Source organism: Oryzias latipes, chromosome 17 (assembly GCF_002234675.1).
Source record: "Oryzias latipes chromosome 17, ASM223467v1".
Taxonomy (NCBI): domain Eukaryota; kingdom Metazoa; phylum Chordata; class Actinopteri; order Beloniformes; family Adrianichthyidae; genus Oryzias; species Oryzias latipes.
The window spans coordinates 30,746,512-30,753,896 of NC_019875.2; the positions used below are offsets into that span (position 1 = coordinate 30,746,512).

Genomic DNA, 7,385 nt, shown 5'->3' on the forward strand with positions numbered 1-7,385 from the left:
TTAGCACCACCTTGATCATTTGTGTGAGCGCCTTGTTGCTAGGTTACAGGCATTCATCAAGTCATTGCACTAGTTTTCCTACTTTTTCAGCATTTAGTTTGCGTCTTGGGTTGCCGGATCCCACAGCCTGCTCAGCATTCAGAGGATTGTTGTAGAGCCGCTGGAACACATGCCAGACACAGGGATGCTCCTCGGGCGATGGAGCTGCGACACATCAATACTTAATCTAACATTATACTTGTCTCAGAAGATCCTCAGCAGGACTGTCTGTTTGTATGCCTGGCCTGTGTGCGTGTGTGTGTGTGTGCGTGTGTGTGTGTGTGTGTGTGTGTGTGTGTGGGTGCAGACACTGCCCAATCCCTCATGAGAAGCAGATAGCCGGCAGTTTGTCTCTGCAGAAATATGATCATTCTTGCTGCTTGGAACCACGCCGAGTTTATCAGCTTTCTACTATTTATATTGATACAGCTAAAGATGCTCCTGCAGGTGAGATATATGGGAGTATGAAGTATGGCCTTGTCCACGCTGAGAATGTACTGAACACTCTTTTGTGATGAGATGGGGAGCGGGCCAAGGTGACCCTTCGGTAATATATGGGCTGCGGCTGCCAAGGCCTCCCAGGAAGGTATTTGTCATCAGTGTCCGCCTGGTAGAAAGTTAGCAGCTGATCAGGTTATCGGCCTGCAGCTCTGTCACAAATGGAGCAAAAACACACACTTTACGAAGCAGCAACACGTGTTAAACGCTTTAACACAACCACATGCAAACACACTATCAGCTCATGCTGAAACCTGGACTGAGTGATGTCATGTGTGGAAAGTGGTTTAGTCCAGCTCCAACCAAGTGAAGTCCATTCAGACGCCATTTCTGTCACTGACGCCGCCATGTTGGAGCCAGACGTCGTCAGTGGGCAGTGATTGGTCCGATTCGGTCTGAGTCATCGTTTCTATGGTAACCACTCTCACCAATCAGGAGTGAGCTTGTTGGAAGACCACACCCCTACCACTGGAATTTGAATGTTGAACTTGGGGCCAGCAGGCTCCACCTACTTTTACTGAGGCATATAATTGGTCAGTTTATAACTTTGATAACTTGAATTACAGAAAAAATATCCTGAAAAGAAACAGGGTTATCAAAAATTTGTTAAAAAAGAGGTATCAGAACCATGCCCCTCCCCCTAGCGTTCCAGGGGGAGGGGCCACTCAGTCCAGTTCTCAGATACAGCCGATGGCTGCCACACACCAGGGTGAGTGGCGTTTGTCCTCCCTGGGGGAGCAGTGAGCAGCAGACAGTCACGCTGCAGAACCGTTTGGGCTGCTGAGTGTCGAGCAAGGAGGCATCCCATTTTTAGTCTTTGACATGACCGTGGATTTGTACCTTCCAGCTCAGGCTGGACACTCTTCCACTTGGCCACTGGGTTTGTAAGCAGTTGGGAAGCAGTGGCGTGTTTGGTAAAGACAGGAAGTGATGTAAGGAGCACGCTCTCCAGGATGGAAGAAGAAAAACAAGCAGAAGATTCACAAAGCTGCTCTAAGTCCTTCTTCCATTAGGGTGGGAGTGAGGAGGTGAAGCCAGTCATCAGGTAGACGCAGGAATGGACCTTTGATTGGTTTTCGGCTACAGCGCCCCCCCCCCCCCCCAACGAGCAGCTGTTGTAACAGTTTGTGCAGAACTTCCCGAACACGGACAAGTGTGCCGGATGCTCTTGACGCCGCGATGGAGGTCATTCTGACACAAAGGTCAAAGGTTTCACAGGAAGAGTTCTTCAGGTTATGCAGATGTGAGCTGCAACAGAGACGGTTCATATTCAGCAAAGCTCCCAGATGGTTTTTGATTTCTGGATAACAAGAGGAATAGTTATGCACAGCTCGGAGCCATAGCCTGCTTAATAAATCATTATCTGCCCTTCTGGTAGTTATTGATCGCTGCTACGCTGGGTTTATCTCTCCTGATGGCCCGGGGCTCACACCCACCCCGCATAATCAGACCCACACCACCGTGCTGTCAGAACCAGGAGCAGGCAACCTGCTTATTGAATAATGGAAACTGGGTCTGCCGCTCAGGAGCTTCAAGCAGCATCACCTTTTCGCCATCGAGTGCGGGCTGCCACTCCCGAGAGCGTGATCTCTGCTGCACAGCAGCGGCATCCAAGCATGTAGGCGGGAGGCGGAGGGGTAGGGGAGCCGGGGGGGTGACAAATGAGCGGCATTATGAGAGACGAGGCAGGAAGCGGCACAACACGTCAGGATACAGCACCTCCCTCACATCAGCCCACTGCTTTAATTGTGTTTGGCCTGAAAATATCTCTGTCTCTGCTGGCAGAAGTGGCGGGAGAGCGGGGGTTAATGTGGGGGGGTCAGGCGCCTCTTCACTGAGTGCTACATCTGAATTGTGCAAATATCAGGTTACATGGCGAGTCTGAGGAAACCCAGACTGCAGGTATTCCACCTCCTCATCTGCTGCTTTTTAAACTCATCTGTTGGATTTTTAAACACTCGTGCCCCCCCCCCCCAGGATAGATTACAAAGTGTATTTTAAATCCTCCTTTGTGGACGGCAGTAATGGCACATTAAGGCACTAAGTGGCCTTTTTTCCTGGAGAGGGGAAGCCGTGGCAGAAATAAGCTCTTCTGCAAGCAAGAGCTGACCCAGAGCCAGAAAGGTGAGGCACTAAATAAAGACGAGCTGTGAAGAGGCTTTGTGACGAGCAGCTGACCACACACAGTTCAGTGAGCCGGCACGTCTGAGCCGGACTCACCTGCACGCCGTGTCTGCTCCCAGCATGCCGCGCTTTGTTGTTGTTTACCCGGCGCTTCATTTTTATTATTAGTCGGGTGGCAGACACAAAAAAAGTAGGTCAGTGAGAACGCATGAGGGTTTATCCGCATACTTTCTACACCTTTAATTAAACGTCTTTAAAAAGTTAAGAAGTAATCCTTCCTGCTAAGTGTCTCAATGGTTAATCTTCTACTCAGCCTGACCTCTTTCTGACACTCATATTTTCCTAAATGCAAAGCAAAAAGCCTCATAAAACTGCAGCGCCACGGGAAAAGTTCACGGCTGCACGCGTGACACTTCATCGTCTCTCAGCTCCTTTTCTACATAGCAACAAAGCAGAGGAGCTGCAGATACGAGGAATAACACCTCCCTGAAAGTGGGACAGCGCTCTGGAGTCGAGGAACACGTCTAAGAGGCTTGGGGCAGATCCTATTAAACACGGCTTCGTGACACCTGCTCCTGACCAGGAAGCCACACGCTGACCTGCATCTTCATGTCCACACAGGCGCGCCCATCCCTCTCCACGCCGCCACGCCGCAGCCTCTCTGGACGAGTCCCTCGGTGATCCGGCTTCAGAGCCGCTGGTCTCTGATGATGAAACAGAACAAAAGGGACGGGGTAAAGTAAAGTTGTCTAAGCAGCTTCAGATGGATCCACTCAATTACATCAGAGTCCAGAAGCTTCCCAAACAGGAAGAATCCTGCAGGCTGCAGCTGTCATCCTTCTTGATCATTTCCTGTCTTAATCAAGGCAAAGACATCGATCCTAGACATGAACACCAGGAAGTCGTGGAAAATCTCTTCAGAACTGTTGGTATTATTTACTTTGGTTTCCTGATCAACTTTGCTTCTCCGCCCTGAAGCCCAGATCTGCAAACACCATCATGAAGATGATCTTTTGGGAGGAAATACCGATGGTAGACACAGAAACTAAGGTGACGGGAGAGGCAGCGGCGGCAGTGGCGGCGATTGAGCCGATGACATATCTATCTTTCAGGTTAATCAAGACAAACAGAGCTGTTTCCTCTGCCTGATGCATGTTTGGGTGAGAACTACCCAGCTGGGGAAGTCACCAAAGATCACTGTGGCTTCCTCTTTTTGGTTTTTACTTTCATCCTTTTTAGTTGTTTACAGATTTAAAAACAAGACTGGAGCTAAAGTAAAGCTAGCAGCGGGCAGAAACACGGCAAAGGTATCAGAGAATCCCCCCTAACTCTGAAGCCACCAAGCCCAGCATGTGGAGGCGCTTTGATGCAGGCGCATGTTTGGCCTGTGGCTTCCTGACCTGTTCTGTCACTCCTCAAAACTGTTTAGAATAATGTAGCTGCCAGCAAATTCATGTTTTACTAATGAAATGCTTGTTTCTCTGCCGTGACCAGCTTCCTCCTCCGTCCTCACTTACTTCCTGGTCAAAGCCTGCAGAGGAAACCGTGAACTTGGTGCAAAGCTGACGTCTCTCTTTAAGTCCAAGCGGACGCTTCGAGCAGAAGTAATTCGATTCTCCACTGAATTATCTGGCTGTGTTCGAGAAGCTCGATAGGATGTGATTTTAGTTGAACTAAATTCAAGATCTTGTTTTAGATGTAAAACAACTTTTATCATGTTAGAAAACAGTTTGAAGGAAACATCGAGGAGCTTCAAACCAACGCGTGATGACGGAGAGCGAGGTTGATGGCTGTGAGGCACCAACACCTCTGGAGACGCATTTAAAGTTTGACAAATATAAAAAGAGAAACCTGTTCTGTTATCCTGAAAAGGCTCTTTTCAGACAAACACGCAGAGCCAACTAGCATCGTTCATGTGTTCCTAACGTTCATCACAGAAAAGGAAAGGGATTTAATCATGATCAGATACAGAGACACCTGTATCTGTACCTGATCATGTTATCCTCCTTTATCCTCCATCTCATCCTCCCCCCCCTCAGGTTCTCCCTCATCCATGAACCTCCTTTTTTCCCCTGCTAGCTCCACCCTCAGCATCCTCTCACCAACATCATCACTGTTCCTCCTGTCAGCGTGTCCACACATCTCCACCTGCTTCCCTGTGTGGATCTCCAGATCCTCTGATGGATTCATTCCGGATCCGTCCTGGACCCAAAGAGAACCTCAGCATCTTCATCTCTGCTACACCTTTCCTTCCATTCTTGATGAAAACTTTAAAATGTGGAGATTCAAATTGTTTAGAGGAAGATAACAACAAAATTATAACATACAATAATTAACATCGGGTGAAAAGTGACACTTTAAATCAGTTATTCTATTTTAATTTAACTATTTTTTTAACAAATTGTGGATTTTTTTGGGTCCTACCTTCATCTTTGAGTTTTTCTGTTTCACAGAGATGATTTACAAAGGAAAAGTTTTTCATTTTTTTTACTGTTTTCGGGTTAAACAGAGGCTAATTTAAATTTAACTACTTGGCGCCGACTTTTTCTGTGTAAAATCTGGCAGCAGCCGGCACCGCTCCGCTCACCAGCGCCCCCTGGAGGCACGGCGTGGTACTTCCTCTTTTCTATGCAGTTTTTCTGCGGATCAGGAGAAAAACACAAATGCCAACAATGAATAAACCGTAGAAAGACATGAACATGTATGTGCAACATACCTGTCAGCTTTGTGAAGATATTATACTGGCGACCCATTGTGGAAATGGTATGTCCCAAGGAGCAAACCATGTTGTGAGGGTTTGAGCCCTCTGGGGCCAACACAAGGTTGCCTCACCTCTTCCTGCTTCTGATCGGTAAATAAAAATGTTGCTGAAGAAAATGTCAGAAATGTTTATACTAATATGCATCCCCCTGCAGATCAGTGCACAGACATTGACAGGTAATTGTGTTGAGGATAGTTTTTTCCAGCTGCCCGTCCTGACTGCAGGTCAGCGCTGGAGTCACAGGTGAAGCTGTGGTTTCCTGCTGAAGCAGAACAGAAAAACAAGCCAAAGGTCTCAGAAGCTGCAAACACGTCCACTGCTTTTGTTTCTTTATACACATTGGAAAGTAAACATTGCAGAAGGATTGCTTCAGCAAAACCTGGTCCAGAGAGGACCCAGGAGGTTCTGAAGGTCCTGGAGAACTGGACTCACGTCTGTCATGGCTGCCACTTCCAAGATTATCTGCAGAAAACAAAACAAAAAACTCAGTCCATCTGACCAAATGTGAGAAGAAAAAAGACGTATCTGTTTTTTTTTTAATCAAATATTTATCGCAACAATGAATGCCAAACCAGTGAGAGACACACATGCTTATTACAAACAGTAAATGTTTCATTTTCTTCAGGAGGTGTTTTCCTGTTTCTGGTTTCCGACCGAACCCGTACAGGTCAGAGCTGCAGGCAGCTTCTCCTCACTTCTCCAGCTTTGGAATGTCTCATCTAGTTTTGGGCTGCTTTGTTGAAAAATGCATGGGCTTTACCTTGAAAGTCTTGAAGGGAGCATGTGATTCTCTGACCTCTTTGTACTTTTTTCTGCAGTAATGCTGCCATCACACAAGTGTCAATCACTTCAGCTAAGAGCCCTGATCCATCACCGACGGCTGCAGGACTGATAACAGCCTGGAGGCTTCCTGGCTGATTTCATTCCACAGCTCATGGCGTCCTCGTCTTCCAGGACAGACGAGGAAAACTGCTTTGTTTAAGGAAATCCAAAAACAAATGTTTGTGTTCATCTTCTGTGTCCGCTGCAGTTTACATGCAGGATGTTGTTTTGTGAGTTCCAGACGGTTGTAGTTTCATACCATGAATAATTTAACAGAAACCTTTACCGTGTGCTTGGAACCAAGGCCAGATTTCTTTTCTATTATCAACCTTGTGCTTCGTGAACATCAGAAAGAAGGAAATAGGAGGCAAACTGCAGGTCAGATCCACGTAAAAACCAGAGGAATTCCTCATGAAAGCTCCAAGCTCCACTTTCCAGCTATCCCAGCATCCAGATCAAGGTCATCCACGTCGTCAGAACCGCCGAGGTCGCCACGCTCGGGATTCTATTAGCCAAAATCGGTTTTCTACTTTTAACCTCTTTGCTCTTATTTTTAAATTTGATGGTAAATCAAACACAGGTGGAAAAGTGCCGAATTTTCCCCTGTGATGTTAACTTTCATCCATCTTTAGAATCCGCTGAATCCCTTTCGGGGTCAAGGGGTTGCTGGAGCCTATCCCAGCTACTGTTGGATGAAACTGAACAGGTCGCCGGCCAGTCGCAATCAGAACCTGCTCACTCTGGGGTGTGAGTGCTAACCGCCACGCCTCTGTGATGCTAACTCACAAACGTTAAACGTTTTCATTCATTGTGTCTTCAGTAAAAGAACTGAAATGCAGCATTTTTCTGCAGTTAATTCAGATGGAATAAATAACAGATTAGATGAAATCAGAATATTCCAATCTAATGTTCTAAATAAAATAAAAGTGTCATTTTACAGAAAAAACAACAGAAACTTAGTGCAGAGAGGCCTAAATGTACATTTCATTAGGTAATTTACCTGCATCACAGTGCATGATCTCATGCAGTCTCAGTCGGTCTGCTAACGGTCCCACTGTAATAAGACAAAGACACTTTTCCCCCAGAATCAGTGTTGTTTTCTTATTTAGGCTTAAACTGGAAGGGATTTCAACCTACAACC

General features: G+C 46.7%; 1 long non-coding RNA gene across 1 annotated transcript; it reads right to left on the reverse strand.

The window, feature by feature from the left end:
* Nucleotides 1-1,076: 1,076 nt before the first annotated feature.
* On the reverse strand, nt 1,077-6,887 carry LOC110014823. The gene is made up of 3 exons (XR_002875210.1): nt 5,378-6,887; nt 4,764-5,300; nt 1,077-3,365 (listed from the first exon to the last, which is right to left on the reverse strand). It is a non-coding gene; the product is annotated as an uncharacterized LOC110014823 (long non-coding RNA).
* Between the last annotated feature and the right edge of the window lie 498 nt (nt 6,888-7,385).